Here is a 17,481-nt window from a genome sequence, read left to right on the forward strand (position 1 = left end):
CCAGACTCTGTGTAGGTCTGTAGGCCTCTTGGACCTTCATGTGAACCACTGCGTGTTGACTGGAGGTGAAACATGACCGCAGAAATGCTTTTTCATTTTAAGAACGAAGCTGCATTATTTGACTCATAAAAAAAATCGTTAATAAATAATCCAAACTGCATTTTCATTTTCTTATTCATGACTGCTCATTCTTGTACTTAATTCAAATGAAGGAAAACACATTTGAGATTTAATTTTCAAAACATGCACCAGCAAAGAGTTACCAAAATTCAATATGAAATGTAAAATTCAAAAATGAAAAAGCAATAGCAGAATGCTTTTTCATTTTAAGAACGAAGCTGCATTATTTGACTCATAATTAAAATCATTAATAAATATTGCTATATGCATTTTCATTTTCTTATTTGTGTCGCACCTTTTATGACACAATCAAAAAGAAAACTGAGGGCATTGCTTTTTAATTTTCGTGGTCCTGCCCTGCACAAGAGTTACCACAACTCGAAAACGAAATCGCAATCTCAAAGTAAGCGCGTGGCGCAGGAAAGTGACGTCAGCAGCTCTCCACCTGTGGGTATGGTGGTATGACGCCAAGTGTCATTTGCCTCCTGTTATGTGTAAATTCTAATGTTTGTGAATTTAATAAAGATATATATATATATATATAATTTTTTATTTAAAAAGAAAAAAAAAAGATTGAAGTCATTGAAGTTGCCGGTAATCGAGATTTAAATCGGCGAAAAACGTGGACCACTGACAGATCTCGCACCAGCATCTGCCACCAGTCGACGGATTGATCTGTTGCTTCGCATCCTTCGTCGGATGGACTGGTGGCCCACGCCGAACGGAAGCAATGATCCGTTGCATCGCATCCTGCGACGGATGGACTGGTGGCCGACGCCGAACAGCTGTTACTCCACCCATGTAACAAATAGCTTTAGCTTTGATGTTGTGCTGGTGCATCAAGGTGTTCCATAACTGACAACAGGTTGGCTAGGGCAACCTTGTTTGCGTCCGTATCTGGGACGGCAGAATACCTGCTCAACTCGGTCCCGAGCATCAGATTCAGATACACTATTCAACTCCACCTGGGAAGCTAAATCCAGCAGGGTTTGAACAATTGTGTCAATGTGCGCCATGCTCAAATCTGTCCGACCAACGAGATCCGTCAGTGGTCCACGTTTTTCGGCGATTTAAATCTCGTTTACCGGCAACTTCAATGACGTGAAAAGTAACGATGGCAAAGTGGTGTCATACCGCTATACCTTTTTTTTTTTTTTAAATATACAGTATATATATACATTTATTAAATTCACAAACATTAGAATTTACACATAAAAGGAGGCAAATGACACTTGGCGTCATACCGCCATACCCACAGCGGAGGTGGAGAGCTGCTGACGTCACTTTCCTGCGCCGCGCGCTTACTTTGAGATTGCGATTTCGTTTTCGAGTTGTGGTAACTCTTGTGCAGGGCAGGACCATGAAAATTAAAAAGCAATGCTCTCATTTTTATTTTTGATTGTGTCATAAAAGGTGCGACACGAATAAGAAAATGAAAATTCATATAGGAATATTTATTAATGATTTTAATTATGAGTCAAATAATGCAGCTTCGTTCTTAAAATGAAAAAGCATTCTGCTATTGCTTTTTCATTTTTGAATTTTACATTTCATATTGAATTTTGGTAACTCTTTGCTGGTGCATGTTTTGAAAATTAAATCTCAAATGTGTTTTCCTTCATTTGAATTAAGTACAAGAATGAGCAGTCATGAATAAGAAAATGAAAATGCAGATTGAATGACTTATTAACCATTTTAATTATGAGTCAAATAATGCAGCTTCGTTCTTAAAATGAAAAAGCATTTCTGTTATTATATTCTTATTTTAATTTGGATTATGGTAACTGCCTCCATATAAAACAAATACATCCATAAATATATACAATGTGAGAATTGTTTCTTGCAAGAGCTGTACTTCAACCCATGACCATCGATAAAAGTGTACACATCTAATCGTAAACAATCTGCTGCAACCTGAATTTCCACTTCTGTGTCTATAAATCAGTCACAGCTTGACTGATGGCTCTGAAGAAGCAGTTTCCATCAGCCTCTACATTCTCATTTGTACACGGCGAACCTAATGGGCCTTTGCAATCAGAAATTGGAAAACTCGCACGGTCCAAATGAATCTTCAAGTTTTTGCAAAGGTCTAAACAAACATCAACATCAAGGGGAGAGAAGTTACACTCTTCATTGGTCACAGCACTGACAAACTCTACGTCAGAATTATCCATGTCAAAGTGAGGAGTTTTGCTCTTCTGAAGTGACTCACTGTTGCCAGCTGGTGCTGGAATTTTAAACGGTGACCGGTTTCGCCTTGATGAAAAGAACCATGCAGAACCTTGGCTAATCTAATACCAGTGCCATGATCTGCCACTGCATCTTCACTAGTACTAACTGATGATGGATCACAAATCACATGTGCGAGGCGTAGAACGAGCGGAGCAGTCAGAGGCAACAGAAGAAGAAAGAAAAGCCTCCTTAGCTTAGTTGATCTTCTGTGTTGCCTCCTGGACGGTGCTGGCCTCCTCTGGCTTGGTGCTGGCATCCACGGGAGCCACAGGAACCACGGGCACAGCTCTGGTCATCTGTGGCGTCGCCTCCACATGATTAAAATAAGAAAGATGTGATTTTATGCCAATAAACATAGAAAGGAAAACACTAGGCTTTACACGATCACGATTTTTGTGCCGATCACCTATCAGTGAGTTTAAATAAACCGATCACCGATCACCGATCCGATCACGTTAGGGGCAATAAATACTTGTTTCTGTACACCCCTTGCCTTCTCACAAGCACCGTCTAAAGTTGTTTGCTTTAGCATCCGTTTCAGAGTTTGCTTTTCTTTTTCTTTCTCCGCGCTGCGTTTCTTAAACTCGACATGCTCCTCTGTGTGTATCTTTTCCAAGTGCCTGATTAAATTTGTGGTGTTGAAATTTTTTTACCAAAGTTCCCCCGCGAAGTACTGTAGCGTTGCATATATTGCAGATAGCTTGTGCTATGTCTGTTTCTCTCACTTTGAAAAACTTCCACACTCCCGACACGTTTGTTTGTGTCGCCCATGGATGTTGCTGTCGTGAAGATTCAAAGAAACTTTATTGTCCATCACATAGCGACAGTACTCAAAACAGGAAGAGGCACGAAGACGAAAATGAAGGTTTTTGAATCATGAATCATTAGCTCTCGGATACAAACAAATAAACATGTCGATGCTGTGAAACTACTTTGGAGGAAATGAGACAGATTAAAAAAGTTTCAACACGACCATGATGTCATTGATCGGTGATTCATGACATGACGCCCGATCACGAACGTTTCAAAAAATGCCAAATATCGGCCGATCCGATACAGCCGATAAGATCGGTGTAAAGCCTAGAAAACACACACAGGTGATGAAGTGGAAATGAATAAGTACAAACCTGCTGCACTGCTGTGACATTGCTGGAGGCAGACTCAGTCATGTGGACAGTTGAACGTGTTGCCCACACCTGCAAATACAAGGACACAAAGTAACGTTTAAAGAACTGCATTTATTGTCCTATCACAAAGATGCACACAATGAAATACACATATCCCAAATACCAACATGTCACTGGTTTGTTTTGGTTTTTGAGGAAACGCGTGCTGATCGACGTCTCAGGCTGGACATCTGGAAGAACATAAAGAAATTAATTCATAAACAAAGTAACACACTAATTAAACTGTACATGTACTGTACATATGTGATCTTGTGTTGATAATAGGGGTGGGGCGATACGGCTAACCCACGATTCGATACTGTGACGATATTTGGCCCACGATAATGACAACATCACGACACACGGTATCTTCGAAATCTTCGAAATTTTGCAGACGATATTGTCATAACCCGGCTCAAGAGTTATGAGAATAACGGAAGGGACACTGCGGATTGCAATTAATCAAAAGATTTATTATAACAAAATAGATAATTGTAAGCAAAATAATGAAATATATGGTGTGTGTTTGTCAGTATTAATCAGTAATGTAAGTGTGGATGAGTGAATAATAGGATGTGGGGTGTTGTCAGGTGCAAAACAGAACAGAAGAAGCTGAGAGTCGGCCAGACGCCCATGGCTGCTGGATGGAGAATGGGGAAGAGACCGAGCGGCACACGCAGTCGGCCTTTTATCCTGCGGGGGGCATCGGCACAGGTGTCCTAATCGGAAGATGCCACACCCACATCCACCGCTACCTAGAAATGGGAAAACAGCTGGGAGCCACAATAAGTTATATAGAGACAGGGTCGTCACAATATGTGACTGAAAAAGAAAAAAATACCCATAAAAAGGAAAATGCCTGTGATCTTGCATTTATTCCAAAACTTTGTATAATGTACAAACAAACGTGCACTGCACAAGCAAACATATTAAAGTGCATGAACATTAATAACTTTCATGTAAACAAGGACAGTGCTTTCTGGTAATGTAAAGTCAGTAGCAACTTGTCTTATCTCAACTTGGGGACTTGGGATATACAAACCGACGGGAAGATGAGAGAGGGAAAAAAATCCTTTCACTGCCCCGATTCTGAAAATCAATAAAAAATGATGCAGACAGAATAAATAAATAAATAAACGCGTCCCCAAAATATACGGGACAAAGTGAAGTGCGTCCCCCATCAGTTCATTACGGGACAGGCTTTTTAGTTGCCAAATATGGGACAATCGCGTATTTTACGGGAGGGTTGGCAACCCTATCTAGACCACAGACGGAAATTAAATGAGGTTTTGTCATTTTCCATAAAAAACGGGACAAATTGTGTCCCGGGAGAGATTTTATCTTTCCCGGGACAGGTGGTGAAAAAAGAAAACAATTCTGGGAAAAACGGGACGGGTGATAGCGAACGAGGCAGCTCTGCAGATTCGTAGTGTTGCCATTGTATTTTACCTTCGCAAAACAGTTGTTGCAGATTGCATATTCTTTATGAAGTTTCCTCCCGTCATCCGTCTCGTAAAAGCCAAAGTGGGTCCACACTTTAGAGTGGTAACTTGCGGGTGGGTCTTTGATTTGTTTTCCGTTGTTGGTATTTTCCGCCGTTCTTGCATGTGCTCTTCCGTTGTTAACTCGTCTTATTCACCGGCCGCTGCTTACGCCTACTTGACTCTTACGGGATGAGCGCCCCCACAAACAGGACAGGAGAGATTAAGCCTTAGCCTCACTGAACCACACGGGATTGGACGGGATGTCTGTGTGAAATGCAGTCTCAACAGCTGTTGGTACTGTCTATAAAAAAAAGAGGAGAGGAAATCAGAGTCAACTTAGGATAAGTGTTCATTTTTAAAATAAAAAGTTGCACTGTTTGACAAATACACGAATGGGGGAAAAAAAAAAAGAGGGATGAACAGGTTACCTCAACCTCCTGTCCAACAAGAGTCCATTACAGGTCCATACACTGGCATGTAGACAGGACCTGTCACAACCACTCTGGGAGACACCCTGGGCGATGATTGGTTGTGGCACAACACCCCTGGCCTAGGTGAAGGGGGTGCGAGCTGATGGAGCACTGCAGCATGCAGACGCTCCACCAAAATCAGTCCTGAGGTGCACCTAAACAGAAAACAACATGTTAACACATATTTGTCATATCAAATGAAGAGCAAGTAAGGCTGAAGAAGGCAAAACTTACACCATCATAACACCACCATGTACAGCTGACGAAGGGGGAGGTGATCGGCCATATACACAAATGTTAAACCTGGAAGAAGTGTCACATAATCAATTATGTAATCACACAATTCTAAGAAATATCTGTTAGCACAGTGTCACTGAAGAGAAAAAAATACAACAAAAATATGTATTTTACACACCCATGCGTGCAGCAACACGATGATATACTTGACGTAGCGCTGTTTGTAGTTCTGGCTTGACAGTCAGGCGAGGTGGAAAGTCAAGCACAAACACCTACAAAATAGTTGTATAAAAAAAAAAAACCCAAACAAACATAAAAATGCAAAATAAATTCATGAATATTCTTGTTATTGAACTATGGATCATGGAATTACTTGATATTGATAAAACAAAGTGGCGATGACATTCATGTGTTCAAATTTGTTTGTCACAGCAGATAAACAAACCTTGGGCCAGCGGTCCAACACAGTTGCCAGTAGCGCAGCAAAATCCTGGGCGGAGTCTGTTACAAGCCCGTGTTCAAGGTTGTTGCCCGGGGCGAGAACACAAAACCATTCACAAGTGGACAGAGATGTGAGTCTCCCACCACCAGAACAAAAACATAAAGAAACTCGTGGCTTGACAAAATCACGACCCATACCTTCTTGTCTGGTTGCTGGGCCTTAAGAACGAACTTGCACTGTTTTGTCAGTCAGGAGAAAAACGGGCCATCTTCGCACCCAGGTCGCTGACCAGTACCGCGCCCTGTGTAAATTGACAAAAAAGAAAAATCTAAATATGTTTTTGTAAGATTTATTTGGAATACAACATAACAACACAGGCAGAACATGAAATCATGAACGTGGAAGTACTCACGACGTTCAAAGTCCTTCCGAGGTGGAAAAGGTGTCCAATCCCGTTTTTGCTCCAGGCGTCGTTTCATGGCCAGAGAGCGACGGAATGCCTTGGTGTTCGGCATCTGAACAATGAAATGAAAGATTGTGTCATTTTCAATGAAGGACAATGATAACACAAGTTTACAGAAAAAAGTGATGTTTTCGCACACACGACATCAAAACACAGAAAGGTTTCTGTACCTTTGCAGCTGGAGACGATGAGCTTAAATCAATAAAGCAAAAGAAAATGTGTATGTGTACTCTTGGACCCTAACCCTAATGCCATACAAGTCTATGGGGTGAAATTTCAACTTTGTCCTACAGATATGGGGCCACTTGCTTTTTCATCAGGAGCCCCCAAGAAGCACCCACGCCAAATTTGGGGCTTCTAGTACTTGAGGAACCCTGAAACCCTAACCCTAATTTCAGCTAAGCCTAACCCTAACCCTAGTTTCAGCCTTATTGTTAACCCTAATTCAATGCAAGTCTATGGGGTGAATTTTCAACTATGTCCTAGAGACATGGGGCCACTTGCTTTTTCATCAGGAGCCCCCAAGAAGCGCCCACGCCAAATATGGGGCTTCTAGTACTTGAGGAACCCCGAAACCCTAACCCGAATTTCAGCTAACCCTAACCCTAACCCTAGTTTCAGCCTTATTGTTAACCCTAATTCAATGCAAGTCTATGGGGTGAATTTTCAACTTTGTCCTAGAGACATGGGGCCACTTGCTTTTTCATCAGGAGCCCCCAAGAAGCGCCCATGCTAGATTTGGGGCTTCTAGCCAATGAGGAAAAATTTGGAACAGACAGGACAGGGTTACAGCTGAGAAGGCACTTAAGATCCTCAAAGGACTGTTGCCACTCACTAGACCAAACAAATGGTTTCAATGGACTGGTTAATTCTTCTCTCGTGGCCGGCAGCTCCACTGCCTTGGTGCTGGAGATGCCCGCTCAGGGGCGCCGCCAGGAATTTTGGGCCCCCTTCAAAAAAACAAAAACAAATGGGCCTCCTGTGCGCAGCACTTGTCAAAAGCACATCACTCAAAAAATACAGTATAGTTCAATAATAGTGCTTGAGTCCATCTTTGACAGTGTCAATGTATTTTTATTGTGAATTCGCCACAAAGCAAACTCTTAACATTTATGAATGATTCATGAAAAAAACACTTGATGTCTCTCGGACAAAGTTGAGCTTTGACCTTCATAGACTTGCACTGCATTAGGGTTTAGCGATAAGGCTGGAATTAGAGTGAGGGTTTCGGGGTTCCTCATGGGCTAGAAGCCCCAAATTTGGCATGGGTGTGTCCTGGAGGATCCTGATGAACCTGAAAGTGGCCCCATGTCTCTGGGACAAATTTGACCTTTGACCTCCATGGACTTGCATTGAATTAGGGTTAACGATAAGGCTGAAACTAGGGTTAGGGTTTTGGGGTTCCTCAAGAACTAGAAGCCCCAAATTTGGCGTGTGCGCTTCTTGGGGGCTCCTGATGAAAAAGCAAGTGGCCCCATGTCTCTAGGACAAAGTTGACCTTTGACCCTCATAGACTTGTCATTAGGGTTAGCGATAAGGCTGGAATTAGAGTGAGGGTTTTGGGGTTCCTCATGGGCTAGAAGCCCCAAATTTGGCGTGGGTGTGTCCTGAAGGATCCTGATGAACCTGAAAGTGGCCCCATGTCTCTCGGACAAAGTTGACCTTGGACCCTCATAGACTTGTGTGGCATTAGGGCTATCGATATGCGATACAAACCTGGTGAGTTTAAGACTTAGTGACTCTACGTACATGAATGTATGGGGTACCCCGTCCTTACTTTGTTCCAACCTTCCCTCCACAAACCTGGCTGTCCAGTGCAGAAGTCAAAGTGAGAGAGAGAACAAAGAAGGAGGAGGGCCTGTGACGCCACTGCTGATTGGCTCGTTGGTTGGTTGAATGAGCCAATTCTAGAGCTCCCCTCGGTGTCCACACACTGCAAAATATATCTAAGAAACAAACACTTAAATTGAGAAAGAACAGGCTAGAAACAAGTCAAATTATCTGCCAATGCAGTAAGATATTTAGACTTGGTAAGATTTCTTACCAAGACGATATATCTAGGCATTTGAAGAATGGAAAAACTCTTGAAATAAACAGTAAAGCACTCATTCCAAGGACTGTACTAAGTCAAATAAACTTGATACTAGCTTCTCAATTCTTTTTTCACGTTTGCTTCTTTCTTAATTTGAATGAAAAGATCTTAAAACCAGACCTACTAACAGTGCAATTCTTCTTAATTTAAGTGTTCACAATATTAGCTTTTTTTTTCTCAAAATGAGACAAAGCATCCACCCCCCCCCCCTACGCCCACTCCCCCCCCAAAAAAAATTATTAATCAAACAGAATTAATATTGTCAACAACTATTTATTCACTTAAATTGCTGACAGTGCCTTCACTGCCTTGTAATAAAAACGTCACAAAGGCATTGCATCTTAAAACAATCTCAAGCAATCATTTCTAGAACGCAAGTAACAATTGTTGCAATATTCACCGTCATCATTATTGAATATTGATTCAGATTCCCTGACACTCAGTTACACAAAAAAAACAAAAACAGTATGGGGACAGCATATAGTGTTGTGTTCCTATCACCACTGATAACATGTTTAGGGGAGTGTATCACTACCTATGCCTAGTACACAGCTCTACTCCCCAATAAAATCTTTCCATTCTGCCATGGTCTTTTTTGTATGAGGCTGTGGTGTCTCACTCATGGATAGTGTCCTGTAGCACTTCTGTCTGAATGACAGAGAGAAGGGTTGCCACACACTTTTGGATATGTGAGGTGCAGGGCATAGTAGTAATCCATCAGATGAAGCAGACCGTCACTCAAGTCTTCCTTGGCAAGCATGGTGGCGGGAGTGGCTCCAAGACAGATGAGACAGCGGGTCCCATCAAACAGCAACACAGGAGTGCAGAAAGACCTCTTCTGTGAGTACATTGTGGGATCTTCTGTTGGCTAAAGAAAAAGAAGAAGGAAACGCCACATCCATGCATGGAACTATGAAGTGTTGAATGTGAGAAAATGCGAACAAACTTTTACCTGAATGACATGAAGCAGTGCCTCACTGGCATGTCCCAGCTTCTTCGGTGGTGGACTTGGTGAAGGAAAGAGTGTGGGGAGTGCCCTGAGCAGCGCGATGGAATATTCCACTGGAATAGAACAAATCAACTTTGAGTTCAAAGTTAGTCTTCCTAAAAATGAGCCTTATTAGGTTTGTGTTATTCACAAAAAAATCTTATTTTTTCAGCATGAAGAGTATTACCATTCTGCATCTATTCATTCAGCGCAACATAAACCATCCTATGTCCAAGGAAACAGCTACACAGTCAATTAGAGACACAGCAAAATGACTCTACTGAACTACAAACAGCGTTATGCGTGGCTTCATCACTTCATTTTTTTTCCAAACACCATAAAATTACACACTGGTGCAGAAGTCTTCCCATCTATTTTTTTAGTTCATCAATGAATTTTCTGTTGCCCTTATCCAGAATGCGCCGCAGCTCATTCATCGCCTATAATGCAAGTCAATGTTAAAATCTGCAAAAATGCTTGCTTTTCATCATAAACCAAAACAAGTTAATCACTTACACGATAAAGATCCTTGACACATGGATATGCATCCAGGATCTTTGTTGGCCTTGTCCTGTTCTTTCAGAACATCACTATCGATGAAGGATCTTCTTGCTTGAAACTGCAGGTCAAGAATTTGGGAGACAGCATCTTGGTTGGGTTTTGGTTTCTTGTACAGCTCCTGCAGGGTCTGATAATGTCTGGCCTGTGCTGTCAGACCATCTTTGGCTGATGAAATGGAGGAGACAAATCAGTAAATCAGTCAAATGGATGAAATTGTTTGGAGCATCAAAATATATCAAATGACAATTCAAATGTAAAAATGCCTGTGATATATCATGATATCCAAAACTATCATAACATTGCCTAGCTTTCATACATTATCATTATTATTAAAATGGACATGTTTCTACTTACGTGAAGTGTGGCCATTATCAGAACTGCGCCCTGGTGTGTGACACAAAATAATTGTTGATCCACCAATTGAGTCTGCATCATGATCTTCTTCTTGGTCACTTGCTGAGAAGTCAATGCGATGCCTTTTCTTCTTGTGGCCCCTCTCTGGTGAATCTCTTGTGAAGATTCTTGTAAGTGCTCGCCTGTGGTAAATAAAATTTCACTCATTGAAAGAACAAATAAAGATGGAAAGTGAACATGCACAGATAAAAAAAAGTATCAGCCAAAAACAACCACACGCTTCAAAATCTTCACACTTTTTTCACAAAAAGTGCGCAAAATAATATAATCACTTACATGTTTCATTGTTTTGTCTTAATCCTTCAGCATGGGATAATACTCCACTAGTCTTTTAGCCATTGCAGTGACTTCATGCTTAGGGTACCGGACCCCCTCCCCTTGCTGACTGGCTCTCAAGATAGAAATCATGCTGGTGACAGTGTTTCTCACCAGCCTGCATCTCAGCTCTTTGAACATGACACATTTCCCCTCACTGGCAGTGCGGGCCATCTGGAAGTAGTGCTTACGAGCTTGCTCCAACTCACTGTCTGTATAGAGGGTGGGCAAACTTTTTTAGCAACGGGCCACATGACAGACCTGCATCGAGTCGGCGGGCCACGGAAGGGGGGGTTGTAGGTAGGTACAGAATTCATAATTCAGTGCCTTGGAGCGAATAGCTTCGCCACTCAACTGGCCAAGAGACATGTGGCCTGTCCTTCTCCAATGCAAGCGGGTGGGAAAAGCACAGGAGTTGGTGTCTGCTCTTTTCTTAGAAGACAGCCTGCAATATGATGTTGGAAAGGAAGCAATTTTTCCTGCTTATGAGCTTGTTCCTGAGCCCTACCGGCAAAAATTTAGGAACCATAGAAAATCTAGTGGTCAAACCTTTGTCGAGTTTGCATGGGAGAAAAGCAACCTCTTTGATAAATGGTGTGCAGCTAATGATGTCAAAAATGACTTTAAGTCACTCCGTGAGCTCGTTCTTTTAGAAGATTTTAAAGATTCTTTGCCAGAGAAGGTGGTAATGTTCTTGAATGAACAGAAAGTGTTGTCATTGTCCAAGGCTGCTGTCCTCGCAGATGAGTTTGTGTTGACCCACAAAAATGTGATCTCATCTTCCCCCCCGATCGGACAGGCCTTCTGCTTCTCGTCCCACAAGAGCCGAGTCTAGCCACCTCCCCCTTGAAAAGGCTAGAGGGAAGGGACTTCTGGTTTGGCCATAAAGCGGTAGACTGCGCGACACCAGGGCTCTCGACCGTCTAGGGTAAAAACTCCCCGAAAACTTGAATGACTATTGGCAGATATCATATTAACTACAAAGTGATCAGGGGAACGTTGGAATGGGAAGGAAAACTCCATTCAACCAAAACAGAAACACGGTAACAGACAATATGGCGGAACTACCAGCTTGCTCTGAAACAGAGGGAGATGGCGAAACGAACTCCTCGTGACTAACGACGCGAAAAAGGGCTCGGACATAGAAATTATTAGCAAGGAGATACGGGATTTAAAAACGGAATCAAAAGAAGTCCTTCGCACGTTTGGAGAAACACTGAGGAACGACGTGGAAAAAGACTTGGACGACTTCAAAGACGAAATAAATCAACAACTTGCGAAAGTCATCACCGAACAGGAGCTCCAGACCGGCAAGATCAACGAGGCTGAGTCGCGGATTGAAAAGCTAGAACGTTGGGCACAGGAAGCTAATGACGCTCTGGTCATATCACAGAACAAAAAGCTCTTCAGGACAAGTTAACTGACCTGGAGTCCAGGCCGAGGAGAAACAACCTACGTATCTATGGAGTCACTGAAGGAGAGGAGGGAGAATCTGTGGCCAAGTTTGTGGAAGACCTGCTGAAAAGCGAACTGCACCTGCCAGCACATTTTAATTTCCAAATTCAGAGAGTACACCGCTCATTTGCACAGAAGCCAGCGGACGGTGCCCAACCGAGACCCATCATTGTTAACTTTCTGGAATTTACTACCAAAGAGAGGGTCCTGAGTGAGCTATGGACAAAGAAAATAGAACTGGGGAATAAAGTACCGTCATTCCATCACGATTACGCGACAGAGATGGTCCAAAAGAGAAAGGAGTACAACACTGCTAAAAGAATCCTGAAGGAGAAGGGCATCCGCTTCCAGACGCCATTCACCAAGATGAGGACCCACTGGGATACGGAAACTCGAACCTACAACAGCGCAGAGGAGGTAAAGGAGGAATTGGCGAGACGCGGCCTGGCGGAGAAGACGGCGGTGGCGACGGGTGCGGAGGGGCCTGCGGCACTCGGTGCCCCGCACTACGACGGAGTGGCAGTGCAAGGAGGGATCCTGGAGGGGCTACGCATCAGCAGCGACACGAGCCAGAGAAAAGCTACAAGAGTTTCAAAGATTCTTTGATTAAATTCAGAGAATAAAGGGAAGAAAGCTGGTAGGGATGTTCTAGTATGACCGGTGTTTTTAGTTGACAAATTATTAAAATTGAATTCCCATGTTAATAGAAAAGAGACTGTGGGAAGTCCGGGTCGCTCCTTTTTTTCTAACGTTGGACTCATTTAGAACGACTAAAATACTCATTGCAGGTTCAAGTGTCATTTCTAAGTTAGGTTAGATTTTTGACTGCCTTCACGCGGGCCGGACAGAGACACGCCGTAGTTTGGCCATGCCTGATCTACAGGAAACACATCTCTCTCAACAAGAGCACGACACACTGAAAAGATTTGGATATAGAAATGTTTTTTTTTAGCTTGTTCAGGAAAGGCCCAAAGAGAGGTGTCACAATATTAATCTCTAATTCTATCAGTTTTGAAGTTGTTAAAAAAATAAATGACAAAGAAGGGAGATATGTAATAGTCAAAGGGAAATTGGATGATAACTCAGTTACTTTGGTCCAGGGTTGGACAAGTGCTTTTTGAAATCACTGTTTGAGATCATAGCTGTGGAAAGTGAAGGAATCCTAATATGTGCAGGGGATTTCAACATGATTTAAAAGCTAAACTCGACACAACTAATGGCAACAGAAGTCAGACCCGCCTGTCGAAACTTGTCAACGTCTCTCTAGCTGAACTCTGGATGTTTGATGTTTGGAGGGACCTCCACCCGTTACAGAGGACTATTTTTTTTATTAACATTACAGACAGATACAGAATAGAGGAATGTAAAATAGGAACGACTGACTTGTACTGACACAGTATTAATTACCTTATTATTTGTCTAAATAAGAGGAAGAAAAACACACTTTGGAGATTAAATGTGGGTATGCTAAATAATCCAAAAACACTGGAGGAGGTTAAGAAAGAGATTAAATGCTCTATGGAGGAGAACATAGATAGTCCAGTAGACACTACCATACTGTGGGACACAATTAAAGCTGTGATGAGAGGGAGGTTAATAGCGAGGGCAGCCTATCAAAAAAAGACGAGATGTGGCGAGGGGGAGGGTCTGGTGGAGGTGGAGACAATTCTGATGGTGGGTATAAAGGAAAATTGGGGTGGTGGTGGTGGGGGGGGGTTGCCTGACAACTCCACCTGGGGAGTTGCACCCCAGGAAATAAACTATAATAAAATTCCACGGGCTACACAGGTTCGTTACGCTTTGAAATTTAAGAGGACGAGACGGACTTCCAATGAAACAGCTTTATTTGACAACAATTTAAAATAGACCAAGTTTAGCTGCCTGAGTGTCAAAGAAATAAGAACCATACCAAAAAGACTGTTCAACATAAGAAAATAAGGGGAACAGGGCCAAAGAAACCAAAGAAAACTCAAAAAAGGGAATAAACAAAGCTAAGGGAATCACTACAAACCAAAATTCACGCTATGCCAACTCCTTATTTATTCTTCGCGCACGCACACACACACACACACACACACACACACACACACACACACACACACACACACACACACACACACACACACACACACACACACACACACACACACACACACACACAGGACCAAAACCCAAAACAAAAAGGTAACGATCACTGGGGAACAAGATATTAATGAACTAAAAAAGGAAATCAAACTATAACAAAATCGCTACTCAATAGAAAACCCAAAGTTTCACCAAAATTTCACAACAAAACAAAGAAAAGAAAACCAACCAAAGAAAGTGGTTACGCTAACAAAAGAAACAGACAAACTGAATTGTCTAAACCAAAGAAACCAAAATCAAAGGAAAAGTGTCCGCGTTGTGTTGTTGTGTTGCTGTTGGAGGGCTACAACAACACAATGTCTTCGATGCTACGCTTTGTGCCGTCGCCACGGACCCCAAACTCTCGTTCTTGTTGGATGCGGGTTCTGCGCAGACTGGTGGGAGAGTTTGTGTACAGGTTTTGCAAAGGAACGGTGTCTTCAGTTATACAAACGCTCATTAAAGTGCCGACCGTGGAGGAAGCTTGTGCCGTTTCCAGCAGAATAACAGCGAAATTATCGAAATGAAAACAAATCAGAAAAACATCTCTTTGCTGTGCTTTTATTTACAAGTTGAAATTCTTCTAACTTACAAAAAATGTGAACGAAAAGGTAGAAATATAAATACGAACGAATACGTATTTGTTCAGGGCTGCGCAAATCCAGAGCCCTGCATTTGCTGCGCTACCCTTTTAAAAAAGGTCTCTGTTGTGTGTAATTTTAATATGTCCATCTCTTTTAGAAGAGAAAGCATCGCCCCGGTCTCATCCTCTCTCCAAATGTCAACATTCTTATTCGCGTTTGCTGGTTGTTTCACGCCGTCTGTTTTGTTAGACGACGTAGTTGTGCGGTGGCGCGTGCGCACTTACGTTGTCCAGTTAATCGTCCGACTAAGGCGTATACATGGCCGAGAAATTAGAATTCCAATCGCATTATCTGGGTGTCTCAATCGGAGTTCTCCGATTCCAATCGGAGTTCTCAAACTCCGATCATAATCGGACTAAGGCAATAATTCAAATTTCTCTAGTACCATGTAAACGCACTGAGGGACGCAAAAATTGCACTCCGGCGCAGGTGTGATTGATGACGCGAAGGTGGGGGCAAACCCACCTGCCACATAAAGAAGGGGGTTACAAGAAGCTGGTAAACCAATGAACAACTCTGGAACAGCAACACAAAAGCAATAAGGACGATACAGTGTCACAACAAATAATCGGTGTCAGAAGGGAAATAGACGATGTCTTGAGGCTAGATGTTGAGAAAAAGCTGAAATTCATTAAACAGACCCACTATGAATCAGGCTGTAAATCAACCAAATATTAAGCAAGAGGAATAAAGGCCCAGCAAGCTTCTCATGCAATATGTAAAATTAGAGACCCATTAACGAAACAGCTACTACTTGAACCTGAAGAAATAGAGAGGGTTTTTAAAGATTACTATGAAAATCTATATACCCAACTCACGGCTAAAGAAGATTGTGAGATGAAAGAATTCCTTGACTCATTGGACCTACCAGCCATTGGAGATGAGCAAAATAGAAAACTCATTTCCAGTATAACCAAAAAAGAAATAGATGCTGCCATTAGCAGGCTTAAAATCAACCAAAGCGCCAGGTAGTGATGGGTTTCCTAGTGAGTGGTATAAAACATTTGGAGAAGAATTAACCCCGATACTCCTAAATTCTTTTAATCTGACTCTGACAGAGGGCAAACGGCCTCCCTCATGGAAAGAGACTGTCATTCCAGTTATTCCAAAAGAAGGGAAAAATCAGGAACTTTGTGAATCGTATAGGCCCATTTCAATCTTAAATGTTGACTAGAAGATCTTTACTTCAATCATCTCAAAAAGACTTGAAAGTTTTATGCCGGACTTGATAGATGAGGATCAGTCAGGTTTTATAACAGGTAGGCAGACTCAAGATAACATTAGACGGGACCGTCTAGGGCTGGACGATAATTCGATAACGATATATATCGATCGATAGACGTGTGCTGCGATAGGGAAAAAAGGGGTCCATAAAAAGTTTGATAGAAAAAGTTTCACTTCCTTTTTCATCATAGCCAATCATGTAGCTTAATATTACGGTCATTTCTTCCTCCAACCAATCGCAAACGCAGACCCAGCGGCTCCACGTCGTCGGAGGAATCCGCTGCCAGCGCCAGCACCAAGCAAGTAAAGCAGACCAAACTGGACTTCTTGCAGTAAATACGACAAAGCGTCCAAGCGCCATAAGGACATCACCCATGTAGTAACATGCTTCATAGCGAGGGATATGCTGCCAATAACCACCGTTGAAAAGCTTGGCTTTAAACAGCTTCTCGCCACTCTTGACCCGCGATATGAAGTTCCAGACTGCAAGTATTTTTCAAACACAGCTCTTCCTCGTCTGTACAACGAGTGCAGGGAATCAGTGCAAAACGAGCTGTTAACCGCCACAACTTCAGACCTCTGGTCGAGTCGCACGTTCGAGCCCTATCTCAGCCTATTTTTTTTAAATAAATAAATAAATAAATAATAATAATAATAATAATAATAAAATAAAAAAAACAATTCAGTTGCGTTTAAAAAAGGTGGTTGAGTAAACGTTTGAATTTGAATTCAGTGCTCGTGTGTTCTTTATTAAAAGTCTGTCATTAAGTAATAGTATAAAACATCCAGCGCTGCAATTAAAATATGTTTTAAATGTTTTTGATAATTATCGATATCGATCAATATGACTTTTTTTTTTATATCGATATGATTTTTTTCTATATTGTCCAGCCCTAGGACCGTCCTATACATAATAGATCAGATCCAAAAGCAGGGCCTGCGAGCTGTTACTGGTGAGCCTTGACTGTGTGAATTGGAGATTTCTGTATCAAGTTCTTGGGAAACTAGGGTTCCAAGAAAAGTTAATACAGTGTATTCAAGGTCTCTACC

The sequence above is a fragment of the Nelusetta ayraudi genome, unplaced genomic scaffold (assembly GCF_046127955.1).
Source record: "Nelusetta ayraudi isolate G7.1 ecotype Tasmania unplaced genomic scaffold, CSIRO-AGI_Nayr_v1 ptg000069l, whole genome shotgun sequence".
In the NCBI taxonomy this organism is placed as follows: domain Eukaryota; kingdom Metazoa; phylum Chordata; class Actinopteri; order Tetraodontiformes; family Monacanthidae; genus Nelusetta; species Nelusetta ayraudi.